The sequence below is a fragment of the Rhinatrema bivittatum genome, chromosome 8 (assembly GCF_901001135.1).
Source record: "Rhinatrema bivittatum chromosome 8, aRhiBiv1.1, whole genome shotgun sequence".
Taxonomy (NCBI): Eukaryota; Metazoa; Chordata; class Amphibia; order Gymnophiona; family Rhinatrematidae; genus Rhinatrema; species Rhinatrema bivittatum.
The window spans coordinates 193,954,166-193,967,724 of record NC_042622.1 but is presented as its reverse complement, the minus strand read 5'-3'; the positions used below and the strand labels follow the sequence as shown (position 1 = coordinate 193,967,724).

Here is a 13,559-nt window from a genome sequence, read left to right as displayed (position 1 = left end):
GATGTCATCTATTTGTTTTTCTCATTTCTTCTCCCTGCAGAAGATCACCTCTCTAAGAAAGCCTGTCCATATTTGCTGTTTCCGTCCTTGGCTGCTACACTACTAAATGGTTTTGATCTACTATGGCTAAAGTAAAGAACTGGACTAAGTATGGTAAAAGGTACTGCAAAGCTTGGGAAGAGGAACATGAACTAAAAGCATGGATTCAGCCTGTTGTTAGCAATGAGAGTAAGGCTATGTGCAGATTTTGTAAATGTGAAATTCATGCACATCATGCAGACCTCCTGCAACATGCTAAAACAGAGAAACACGCAAAAAATTCTACGCTTTTGTCAATCTCGCGTGTTTTAGGCTTTTTTTTCTTATTGTTTTTTTGGAAAAAAGTGCTTGTTCTTTCATGAAAACCTGGCAACCCTGTGGCTAGGGAGCCTCTCTGGATGGGCTCCTGCGGGCTGATGGACAATCAGCAGATAACCAATGCGGACCAAGGGAGATGGAGTGTCAGGGGTCGGAAAAGCCAATGTCTGAGGCCGAAGGGAGGGCTGGCAACGAAGACGAATCCGAAAAGTCTGCCTGTTCCCGAAACACAGAACGAGTCTCTTCTGCATCAGGTTGCATGCATCGAGAGGATTCAGATTTCTAGAGATCAAGAGAGATTTTTTTTTTTTGGCACGTTGTGTAGGTAAAATGCAAATGTGCGATGCAAGGCAGAAGCCCCTACCTGCTGCGGCACCCAGCTAGTCGGGGGAGGCTGGTCCGCCTCCGAGCTCACCATGCCCTGGGCCGGGGAGCAGGAAGATCAGCTGGCTGCCGGCCCGCCCGCATCCACCACATCCCTCCGGCCTGCTCAGGTGATGGGGGACTCCTACAGGCGAGGCGGCCTCCGCCGCAGGTGGTTGCTGCTGCTGCTCCCGGGCCAGAGGGACCCACGGAGCCGGCTCATGCCCATCCTTCCTCCTTATGGCAGCCACAAAGGGCTCTGACATCACATGGGAGGCGGGGTTTCCTCCCCTCCGGTTCCGTTCTCCTCTCTAGCCCCTGCCGAGCTGTCCGGATTTTCTGCGGACGGGTCCAAAGTTAGGGGCGTGGCCAGAAGGAGGCAGGCTAAAGTGGCCTGATTTGCAGCTCTCTGGTTAGTAGAGGCGGTTCCCTCTCTCCTTAGCTGGCTGTGGGAGTCCAAGATAGCCTCAAGACAGCCTCGTGGTTTGGACCGAGGCTGCCCATCCATGGGACGACTCTTGTTTCCCGCCGAAGTGACTCTCCTTCTCCTGTGGGAGGTCGGCTTCGAAACCCGGCTTTTGCTGCGCCTCCTCCTGGGCTGAGGCAGGATGCCCGGATCCCTGGTTGCTCGTGACATTTTACTTTAACGTTCTCCCGTTGTGTTCTGGTTTGTTTTATTTTATTGTATTGAATTTGTGTTAATGTCTTGTCTGTTTTGCCCTGCTTTTTATATTTATATGGTAGTGCAGTTGTGCTTGTTCTGTATTAAATGTTGATTTTAATTATTATGGAGATCGGAGGTCACCCGCTGAGATTTATGGATCAGCGGGGCTATAAATTGCTTAAATAAATAAATAAATAACCCCCACTGGCTGTATTTACACAGTGACAGCCGAATGCACAGCTTTACCCATGCTTTGAACGCACCTTATCAGGCCGATTAAAAAAAAAAAACCCGCGGGAAAGCAGGCACTCCGTGTTGAGCGCCTGCTCTCCCGACGTGCACCCAGGCACCTCTCCTGGATGCATGATTCTGTATTTAAATTAGGGCCCACGCTAATAAGAAGACGGTGGCTGTCAGCAGGTCCGACAACCAACGCTTAATTTTACCGGCGTCGGTTTTCGAACCTGCTGACAGCCATGGGTTCGGAAAACAGATGCCGGCAAAATTGAGCGTCCGGACCATTTTCGAATCCGCCGACCGGCAGGCAGATGATTTTTTTTTTTTTTAATTTTTGGGGCCTCTGACTTAATATTGCTGTCTATGTTAATGCCTGCAGGCATTAATTTCTGAGAGTAAAATGTGCGGCTTGCCCCAGAATGTAGGTCAAAAATCACCTAAAGTTTAATATTTAAAGGTGTGATGTCCACTTGTGCTTTTACAGGATATGATGTTTACTTAGCAAAATGTCAGGAGGATTGGATGGGCCTGAGCCCTAGATCTTTTAACTACCTAGCAACACATTTGCAGTAATGCACTGTTCTCTGCTTCCAGCCTGGGGGCAGAGAGGGGGGGACCTAAGATTGATGGAGGAGTGGGAAATGAGGAGCCACGCTGCTCTTTTCACCTCCTATTTCCAGGTAGCCTCATGGAGGAGAGGCGCAGAGAATACATTTTTTTCCTAATCTTTCAGTCTACGGTATCTTATTCTTCCTTTTCTGTTCTCTTTTCTTCATGCTTTCAAAACATTTTCATTCTTGTTTTCCTGTTTCCTGTCATCTTTTCCTCCCCTGTCTCTTCTTTCCCAACCGGCAGGCAGATTTTTTTTTTAATTTTTGGGGCCTCTGACTTAATATTGCTGTCTATGTTAATGCCTGCAGGCATTAATTTCTGAGAGTAAAATGTGCGGCTTGCCCCAGAATGTAGGTCAAAAATCACCTAAAGTTTAATATTTAAAGGTGTGATGTCCACTTGTGCTTTTACAGGATTGTTCTGGGGCTCCCCAATGTTTCTGGGGCCAATTTTCGTGGCGATTTTGGTGGAAGTCTGGGGGGGGAGTTATATGCCCTTTTTTGCAGGAGGCACATGGCAGAAACTCCTCAGATGGAACCCTGTAAGACTTGCGGGGTATGGTCAGTTTATTTAGACCCCCTGTCACTGTGCACTGGATGGGGAAAGGGTCTCAGACAAGAGGATCAAACCTAAAAAGTCTGTACGTAGGTCAGGCTCGGCGGCTGGGTTAATGGAAGGAGCCTAACCACCACTGTGCACCCTGTGGAAAAGATCTCCCAGGATGACCCTCCCCCGATGTCCCCCACTGCGCGGACTCCGAGACCGGAGGAATCGAGAACCACGGTCATTGATTCTAGCAGTGACAAGACAGGACCGGGGGGATTTTCACCAGAATTTGTGCAACTCATTCATGAAGCATTTCTGGCTCGGAAGCTCGCAAAGCGCAGAGCCCAGGATGGGAGCGTGGGAGTTCCCAAGCGTCCCCTTCTGCGAACTGATGGTCGTCCGTCCTGGGCAACTTTGGCTTAGGAGGATCTAGCGGGTGCAGTCGACCAGCAGGGGAACGACTCCACTCCGCCCCCCAAGGGACACTGCTGCAGATCAGGGTGAGGTCCCTCCAGACGTAGATACAAGCGACGATGATCAGGATCCGGTAGAACCTAGTGCGGAGGGAACGACCCCCGCGTAATCCGGCTGTCTAAGAGGGAGGAATTGTGCCTCCTTATTCCCCAGGTGCTTGAGGAATTGGGGGTGAGACCCTCGCTGGAAGATTCCGACAGCGAGGGAGTGAACCCAGTCCTGGATGGTCTCGGGGTCCACCTAGTGCTTTTCCCATCCCAAAGAAGATTCAAAAGCTCATCAGCCGGGAATGGGAATCCCCGGAGGAGGGGCTTAAGGTCGGCCGGGCGATGCAAAAACTCTACCCGCTAATGGAGGAACATTTAGAACACCTCAGGGTACCTAAGGTGGATGTGGCTGTATCAGTGGTGACCAAGAAGATGACCATTCCAGTGGCGGAAGCGGCTGCTCTCAGAGATGTGCAGGACCGCAAGCTGGAGCTGCATCTGAAGCGGGTGTTGAAGGTCTCCTCCTTAGGACTTCGGGCGGCAGTGGGTGCCAGCATGATGCAAAGAGCGTATTTATGTTGGATTCAAAAACCGCAGGACCCATAGTCTTCTGGGACTTTGTCAGCTTCTCAGGTGGCTCGTCTGGAGGTGGCGGAAGCATTTGTGGCGGATGCTTTATATGACTTGGTGTGTTCGGTGGCCCGGACTATGGTCTCCTCGGTGGCAGCTCGGCAACTCCTATGGATCCGCAATTGGGCAGCGGATGCTTCTTCCAAGTTGCCTTTTCGAGGGAATTTGCTGTTTGGAGAGGATTTGGATCAGCTGATGAAATCTCTGGGGGATTCCAAGGACAATAAACTGTTGGAAGATAGAAAGCCCTACAGGAAATCATTCGGTCCTCGATCCCGTTTTCGGGATTTCCGAAAAAGCAGGTCGGGGAGGAGTGTTCCACCCTCTGGTTCCAGACAGACCACTTTCCGTACACAATCCTTTCGCGGCTCCAGTCATCCTGCCAGAGGTGGTTTTGGTCAGGGAACCGGAACTGGGAAGCCTGCCCAATGAAATCAGGCCCACCCACTTTTCAAACGGGATGATCGGGGGCAGGTTGTCCCAATTTTACGTGGAGTGGGCCAGGATCACCTCCGATTGCTGGGTGCTGAAGGTGGTAAAAGAAGGTTACGCCTTAGAATTTTCTCGGCCTCTCATGCCGGCCTTTGTGGAATCATGATGCATTTCCCACAACAAGCGAGCCGTGGTAGAAGACACTCTACAAAGATTGCTGGCCCTGAAGGCGATCATCCCCGTGCCGTCTGAGTAACAAGGGAAGGGACAGTACTCCATTTATTTTGTGGTTCCCAAAAAGGAGGGCACTTTCCAACCCATCCTGGACCTACAGAAGGTGAATCGCTGCTTGAAGGTGCCCCTTTTTCGAATGGAAACACTTCGAACAGTCATCACAGCAGTTCAAAAGGGAGATTTCCTTGGATCTCATCGAGGCTTATCTACGCATCTCGATTCGCAGTGTTCACCAGAGATTCCTATGGTTCAAGATCCTGAGCCAGCATTTTCAGTTCCGGGTGCTGTCTTTCAGACTGGCGATGGCCCCGCGCACCTTTACCAAGGTGATGGTAGTGGTGATGGCAACTCTCCGAAAGGTCCATCCTTACCTCGACGATTGGCTGATTTGAGCCAAGTCGGAAGAGGAAGGCGAGCGGACAATTCTTTGTGTGATCCATTGTCTCCAGTCCCTAGCCTGGGTAATCAACGATGCGAAAAGTCATCTGACTCCGTCACAGTGTCTGGAGTATTTCGACACCCTCCAGGGCAGGGTGTTTCTCACGAATGACAGGATGTACAAATTGCAGCAACAAGTGCGTCTCTTGTTACAGCTTCCAATCCCCAGAGTGTGGGATTACCTACAAATTCTGGGGTTCATGGCTTCGACGTTGGAATTGGTGTCTTGGTCCTTCGCTCACCTGAGACCATTCCAGAGAGATCTACTGTCGCGGTGGGACCCAGTGTCGGAGCAATATCAGTTGCCCCTGCCTTTGTCGCAGCGAATCAGGTCCAGCCTGCAATGGTGGCAGTCGGAAGACAACTTACAGAAGGGGATGCCCCTCAAAGTCCCGGATTGGGTGATCATGACAACGGATGCGAGCCTTCAAGGCTGGGGAGCAGTGTGCCTTAGTCATGCGGCGCAGGGAACCTGGTCCTTACCCAAACGGTCATGGTCTATCAATCGCCTAGAGACAAGGGCAGTCCACAAAGCATTGTTGGCATTCCAGTTCCTGGTGCTGGGGAGAGTGGTTCGAGTCTTCTCAGACAACACTACCATGGTGGCACATCTCAGTTGCCAGGGAGGAACCAGGAGTCCGGCCGTGGTACAGGAAGCACACCTCCTCTTCGCTTGGGCCGAGCTTCATATGAAAGGCATCGCAGCCTTTCACATGGCAGGCGTGGATAACATGCAGGTGGACTTCCTCAGTCGTCAACAGCTGGATCCCGGGGAGTGGAAACTATCCCGGGAGGGTTGGAATCACATTTGTGCCCGATGGGGAGTTCCCCAACTGGACCTCATGGCGACCCGTGTCAACGCCAAGATGGACCGGTTCTTCAGCCGAAAGAAGGAAATCAGGGTGATAGGAGTAGATGCCCTAGTCTGCAAGTGGCCAACTGGAATCCTCCTGTATGCCTTTCCTCCATAGCCCCTATTTGGGCGCGTTCTCCGGCGCATAGAGGACCATCCCGGTTCGGTAATTCTGATGGCACTGGAATGGCTGTGGCGGCCATGGTTTGCGGACCTGGTGCGGTTGGTGACAGACAGCCCGCTATGCCGAACTGACAAGGGCCCATTTTTTCAGATCGGGAGGATCACTTCTCTCTCACAGCATAGTGTTTGAGAAGCGGCGGAAGGTGTTTGAAGTCTGATGTGAGCAGCAGGGTGTAGTGCCGTTGTTGGTGACCATTCCTCAGGCCTTGGGGTTTTTGCAGCAGGGATTATCTAAAGGTTTGGCTTATAGTTCCCTGTGTGTTCAGGTTTCGGCCCTGGGATGTCTCCTAGGGTTGGTAGGTGGCAGGCCTCTAGCCAGCCACTTGAACATTGTCTGTTTCCTGAAAGGGGTGAAGCACCTACGTCCTCCTCTTCGTAAGTTATGCCCGGAGTGGAATCTCAATCTGGTGTTGAGGGAGCGTCGTGATCTTCCTTTTGAGCCTCTGGGACACGCTTTCTTAAAGGACCTCACCTTGAAGACTGTGTTCTTGGTGGCCATCTGTTCCACGAGGCGTATTTCAGAATTGCAGGCTCTTTCCTGTAGGGATCCCTTCCTTCACATCTCCCTGCGCATGGTCCCTTCCTTTTTGCCGAAAGTGGTGTCTGCCTTTCCTGTTAATCAGTCCGTGGAGTTACCCAGATTCACTGATTGGGCTCGTGACCTCGCTATGGGAAGAGATCTTCATCTGTTAGATGTCTGCCGGGTTCTCCTTCGGTATTTGAAGGTCACTAACTCTTTTCAAAAATCGGATCACCTTTTTGTGCTCTTTAGAGGTCCGAAGAAGGGTGAAAAGGCATCCTTGGCTCGCTGGCTGAAGGAAACAATTTGCTTGGCCTACATTGGGAAGGGTCGCCTCATCCCAACTGGTTTGAAAGCTCACTCGACGAGAGCCCAAGCTGCTTCTTGGGTGGAGTATCAGTTGTCGCCTAAGGAGATTTGTAGAGCTGCAGTCTGGTCTTCCCTGCATACCTTCACAAGGCATTATCGTCTGGATGTTAGGGATCTGGACCAAGCATTTTTTGGGGAGAGCTTCTTATGAGCGGGTCTTTCGGGTTCCCGCCCGGTGTAATGTGGCTTTGGTACATCCCACTGGTCTGGACTGATCTGGGTATATACAGGAAAGGAAAATTGGTTCTTACCTGCTAATTTTCGTTCCTGTAATACCACAGATCAGTCCAGGATCCCGCCTGGATGCTACTGCCGAAAGACTGATTTACCTAACGGTTAGCTGCTGTACATAGGGAATCTCTCAGAATGATTCTGTAAAATTTTTGTTTTTGTTATGAACCGTGGTTCAAAACTGATTTTCAGGTATTGAGGTCGTTTGTTTCGACCTGTGAGGGAGTTTTTTCCTGTTCGCCCTTGTTTTGGGAATTAGATTTTTTTTTTGTCAATTATACTTTGCTTGGGTATCGATAAATACTGATGAGCTGCAGGTGGCACACTTAGGATACCAGTGCCTCGCAGCTTTGCTCTCTGACTCCATCGGCTGGTGGGAGTGCATAACCCACTGGTCTGGACTGATCTGTAGTATTACAGGAACAAAAATTAGCAGGTAAGAACCAATTTTCCTGTATAAGGGGTGTGTGTGTGTGTGTGTGCGCGTGCGCAAGCGAGCGAGAGAGGGCACCTGTATGAGGGGGGTCTGCATGAGAGAGGGGGAGCCTGTATGAGAGTGTGTGTGTATGTGCGAGGGGGGAGAATCTATATGAGGGGGGTATGGTGTACGAGAGAGAAGGGGAGTCTGTTTCGGTGCATGAGAAAGAGGGGAGCCTGTATGAGGGGGTGTGTGTGCATGAGAGAAGGGGGGAGCCTTATGAGGGTGTGTATGGGTATGTGCGAGAGAAAGAGGGGGAACCTGTATGAGATGTGTGTGTGAGAGAGGGGGAGTCTGTATGGGGGGGAGCGCATGAGAGAGGGGGAGCCTGTTTCGGTGTGTGTGTGTATGAGAAAGAGGGGGAACCTATATGAGGGTGTGTGTGTGTACATGAGAGAGGGGGAGACTTATGAGGGTGTGTGTGTGCATGTGCGAGAGAAAGAGGGGAAGCCTGTATGGGGGGTGCGTGTGTGCGCGAGAGAGGGGGAGCCTGTATGAAATGTGTGTGCGCGAGAGAGGGGGAGCCTGTATGAGGTGTGTGTGTTTGTGTGTGCGCAAGAGAGGGGGAGTCTGTTTGAGATGTGTATGTGCACTAGAAAGAAGGAGCTTGTGTGTGTCTAAGAGAGAGAGCACAGAGGGAGCATGTGTGAAAGGCAATACTGAGAGAGGAGTCAAACTCTGGGAGAGGAAATAGAGAGGAAAGGATTGAGCCGTGGGGGGAGATAGTGGCAAGTAAAGGAGTTGGGGTCTGAGAGGGCAACGTGAAAGGAGACTGGCCAGGGGAGTAGGGAGAGCGAGTGGAAGAGACACTCGTACAGAGAACTTCTAGGGAAATTCTGCTCAAAATATTTAAAACTCTGCATATTTAAGTAATAACTGTTTTCTGTATTATAGTCTTTACGTAATTCATTTAAAATGTATTATATTGTGTTATTTTGACCAATATAAAGTGTGCAGAATTCCCCCAGCAGTAAACTTCTTTCATCTTTCTTGCCTTCAAGTCATTTTTTACTGATGCTTTTCTCTCCCCTCCCCACCCCCCCCTGCAACGTAGCTGCCTACACGTGTCTCTCCCTATGGGGTTCTTCTCTCTGCTTTCCCACTGCCACCTCCACTCCCGGCTTTCTTTCCCTGCAATCTTTTATGCTCCCCTCATACATTAATGCATAGAGAGCAGTTTCCATCATTGTCATGCCTGCTATAAAATAACAAGTGGATTTTTCTCTTCCCCACCCCACCCCTCCTTTTAATTGTTTGGAATTAAAGCTGGCAGCCCTGTCCCATGAGACGGGTTGGGGGGTGGTGATGCAGCATTAAATGTGCTGAGCAGCTGAATGGTGAGAGTGCCCCCTCTGGGGGCACTCTCACCAGAGGGGGCACTCTCACCAAGAGTTGGAGACGGTAAAATTTAAATCTGTAAAAAAAAAAAAAGTTGCCAGTAACAAAATATACATGTATTTATTTTTATGAGGTAGAAACCCCACCATGGGATAAAGGTAAATTGCAGGTGGATCACTTGATAAGGCAATATTAGTGAAAATCAAGGGGAGAAGAAAGGCAAGCAAGCAAACGGCAACTTGCTGTTGGATTTTAAACTTTGCATATGCTCAGCTGAATACCAGAGAAGCTACAATTTTGCAAGTGAGGCATAGGAAAAGTTTTGAAAACAAAACAAAAAAAGCAAGTGATTGAACTGTTGATTTGCAGTGATTTTATTTAGCCGTGGATTACCTATAATTCTTCGGGGGAGGGGGCTGAAGGAAAAATGTAGAGGCATTGTTAATCGCAATGAATCAGAGGGCACAACATTTTTCTGTTAGTTTCATGCCTAAACCAACAGGTTTAACTTCTGCTTGCAGTTTTAGGACCTTTTGGCCGATAGCTGAATGTTTTTGCATCTTTTCTTGCATTGAGGCAATAACCATTCAGCAGGGCCCATGTGAGAGCACAGGATCCCAAAGAGGCAAAAATAGCATTTTAAATATGTGCTATACATCTGCAATGGTTCATTTCAACAGAACTGACTCACTCTGAACTCTGCTGACGTGTTTTTTCCTGGTACAGTTTTTGTGTAAGCAAAACCTTCATTCTACAGCTGCCACTAGCAGTCGCTATGGTGTAATTGAAAGTCTTAACATTTGGATGTTCTAAAGCCGCTGGCAGAGGGGTAGAGTCCACGGCCATCACGCTCTCTTAATTCATCCTTATTAGGTAGAAAGTAGATGTGGTGCAGTAGTTCAAACACCACCATACCGGTCCTTCAGTTAGTGCCTCACTTTATTTAATAATTACATCTCTCATTTAAAAAGGATTCTAATGTGCTTTCACAGTTTAGTATTTGGGAAGCAGAGATTCAGCCACTGTAGTGATAAATGGGCTTTCTAGTGCAGGGAAGCTTCCGAAGAGGGAATATTACTCTCCAATTCCAAATGGGTTAAAAGGAGCAAAGGGATAAGGTGACCTGCCAAGGTCATAAGTAAATGTGAGATGTACTCTGCACTCTAAATTGAATTTTCAAAGGTGATTGAATTACGAATGGTTCTGAAAGATACATGAATGCACAGTAGCCAGGGACAAAGCCTTGAGGATTGATGCTACTACTCACAAGTAGTGCTAATTGAAACCCATTTTGTGTGTATGTTTTGTTTTTTTAAGGTCATAGAGAGAGGTTATTGTGCCTCAAGAGCATGACTTGTAGTTCGGTGTTCCAATCAACAGACCCCCACCCTCAAATGGAAATAAGTGAACAACTGTACAAGAAAGCAAGACTAAAAAGCCAGACATCCCGTCGCTGCCCCTTCAGCACAGTCTCGCAATAGGCCATGGAGAAAAGCTTACCCAAGTTTCTTTCCTCTAAAGGAGACTATAGAGGGCAAGATGAGCCGCCCTCAATCTTAATTACAAGCTATGCAGATCATCATATCTTCAGTCATGGTCTGTGGCCATGCTAGAGTACAGCTATTGTAACCCTTATTATGAATTCCCTGCACTTAGAGGTCCATTTAGGAATGTACTAAAGTTTGCAGTGTCCTTCTGCTGACCAGTCAGTTACAGCTCAGGCTGGAGTTGCTTTAGGGAATTTCTCAAGCTGCTGCTATTCTTTATTTTTGTTGCAAAGACTGCAGCAATGATTCTGGAAATTTGATTGGGAAAATCTGCAAGAAGAAAGAACTACCCATCTCGCTTTACCTGGAGCACAGGCTGAAGGATCTTCGAGGAGGATTCACAGTATGATCGCTGGCAGAGGTGTTGACGGATAAATGTTGTTAGTGGACGCAATTTTCTGCCTTTATTTTCTGCTCAAACAGTTAATCAGAGTTGCCTTCAATTTATATTTCTCTTACTGTTCTGAAAACATCATAGAGGTAATTTTCAAATGAGTTACACATGTAAAAGTAGCATATAGCACAGCAATTTTCAAAAGTCCATTTGCACACTTAAAACCTTTTGACAATTCAGCCCTAAGATTTTTCAAAGGAGTGAGGTGCATAAAAATAGCAATTTTCAAAAGCCATTTTGCATGTGTAAATCCTTTTGAAAATTACCTCCCAAATCACTGCTGATTTGCCTGTGTAACTGTCACTGAGTCCGTGGTTGCTGCTGAGTATCAAAACGACACGTGCCATACATTTTTTTTCTCACTGCAAAATTTGCAGTCAAGTAAAATTTGGAAGAAATTCACAGTTGAATGGTGGTTTGTTTGTTCCCACTGACCTCTTTCCTATAGTGAGAGCTAGCTGGGAAAGGCTAGCTCATGCAGCCCTGGTGGTTGTAGTATTAGGACACAGAGCTTCTAATGAAAGGGTCACCACACAGGCTACATCTCCTCATCCACGCTCCACTTCTTGGCAAGTAGGACACACCAAGAAAGTCTGCCAACGCTGTGGCCGACTCCTATTTTTTTGGGCTGCCTGGAACGGTACAAATAAAATATACGCAAACCTTAGCCAAAACTAAACAAGGCAGGACGTGAAAATCATGCACATGGATGGATTTTTATAGTGCTGGGCACAGTTCTCCTATTGGAAACGATCTCAACCACATCAGGATCCAGGCATCTTCAATAGAGTTTGGACCAAAGCGATGTGGTTAGCTCATTTTAATTTTTTTTAACTGAAGTTATCACATCTCCACCTGGACAGAAGGACTGAACCAGCCCTGGCCTGCTTTTCCACCCTGTGTTGGAAAGTGCTAAAAGAAAAAAAAAAAGTTTGTATGTCCTGTTTCACCCACTTGAACCCTTCAGCAGCTGCAAAACAATGCCTCGCCTCCAATTTTTTGCACAAACTTCATTCTGCTGGCATTTCTGGCCCTCAAGCAACTGGAGAGAAAATGGGAGAGGTGTTTGGATGAGTTCAACTTTGTTTTGGGAGAGGCGGTGGATAAGCTTAGAAGGGAGCTGAAAAAAGTTTCAAGCAAAGCACAGAGTACTATAAATATTCCATTTTAGAAAAAGAAACAGGAAAGACTGGAAAAATAGGAACAGTGTGGCTTGTGTTGGTTTACATTTTGCTGGCCTCCGCCCTTGGCTGTTTTCATGACACTGTATTTTGACATGCTTTCTTATTTCCAATAACCGGTCCCTAGGACTGCACTTGTGACCAAGTGGGCACTACCTCTGTGCTTATTTGATCTTTTCTATATTAAAATAAATAAGCAACATAACTCCTAAAGAGCAGAGATTTAAAAGAGGCTCCAGGCATGTTGGTTGTGCCTATAACATCTTATGATTTCAAGGAGGAGCCTCACTTTGGCATTGGCTGCGAATTTGAGAGACTGAGATCAGACTCAACATACCCTTGGCTTACTAGCGATGTTCATTTCTGTCAAGGTATGGGCAAAATTAACCCATCTGGCAACCCTACTCTCACAGAGAGGTAGAACTGTAAATATACAGTTCCCTTGGGGATAAAGGAGTACCCGCCTTATAGCAGAGGTGTAAACCTGGAGCCACTGGCTCCCTATGACACTTAAACTGCCTATGTTAAAAGAGATTCACTAGGGATGAGTCACTTTGAGAGAAAGCTCACTAGTTCAATGATTTTTTACATCGGTAGTCCTGAAAAAGTAATATTGATATTTAAAATACAATTGCCATTCTCTTGTATTGGTTGACACACAAATCATAGAGCTTTTGAATGTGCAATTGGTGTCAAACTTAGGACAGCTCAGAAGCACTGGCCTCTGTCTCCGAAGAGTTCATCCTCATCCAAAATAAAGTTTGGTTCCAAAGCTCCCTACACGCAATCCCAGTATATCCTGGGCATTCTTTAGCAGCTAATGTCTCCAAAGGGTTAATTTTGTGCACGCTTGACAGGAATGATCCAGGGTACGTTGGATTGGATCTTATGCTTTCAAATGGACTGCTACTGCCCTTCTTAATACTTGTCTTGAATCAGAGGGCGCTTCCTTCTGGAGTTCATGTGCGCGCATGATTTGAAATTCCAGTGCATCTCTGCTCGTACACGCACATAGGAGTGCACATGCGCTTGTTTGAAATTAGCCTGTAGGTGGACCATTAGTGTCCCTGGAATTAAAGTGAAATCCATGGCACAGAGTTAAGAAGAGTTCTCCATGGGTTCAAGGCCAGACAATAAACAAGAGGACAAAGGGAATCTCCCTGAAATATTCCTCACCGGATCTTGATATTAGGAATTAAGCTTAAATTACACATATAGTTTTATATAAAATTGTTACCGTACTATGATGGCACATGATTACGTTGTAATCTATACCCTTCATTCTTTCATTATTGTGCCTTACTGTAAACCGTTGTGATGGTTAACTAACTTAACGACGGTATAGAAGAGTTTTTAAATAAATAAATAAATTGCACATTATCCATAGCCGAGATGAAGTGGAGTCTGCCCCATTCTCACTGTAAACTTGATGTACTTAATCAATGCAGGATTCACTCTAAACGTTTCAAGGCAATGCTGCAGCTTTACAGG

The 13,559-nt window shown here is 47.4% G+C and overlaps 1 long non-coding RNA gene across 1 annotated transcript in view; it reads left to right on the top strand.

Annotated features, from left to right (window-relative positions):
* LOC115096963 overlaps positions 1 to 11,240 on the top strand; it is a 56,666-nt gene extending 45,426 nt beyond the window's left edge. The window contains exons 2-3 of the long non-coding RNA XR_003858177.1: positions 41 to 160; positions 10,264 to 11,240. This is a non-coding gene — a long non-coding RNA (uncharacterized LOC115096963). The remainder of the gene's footprint in view (positions 1 to 40; positions 161 to 10,263) is intronic.
* Positions 11,241 to 13,559: the final 2,319 nt, after the last annotated feature.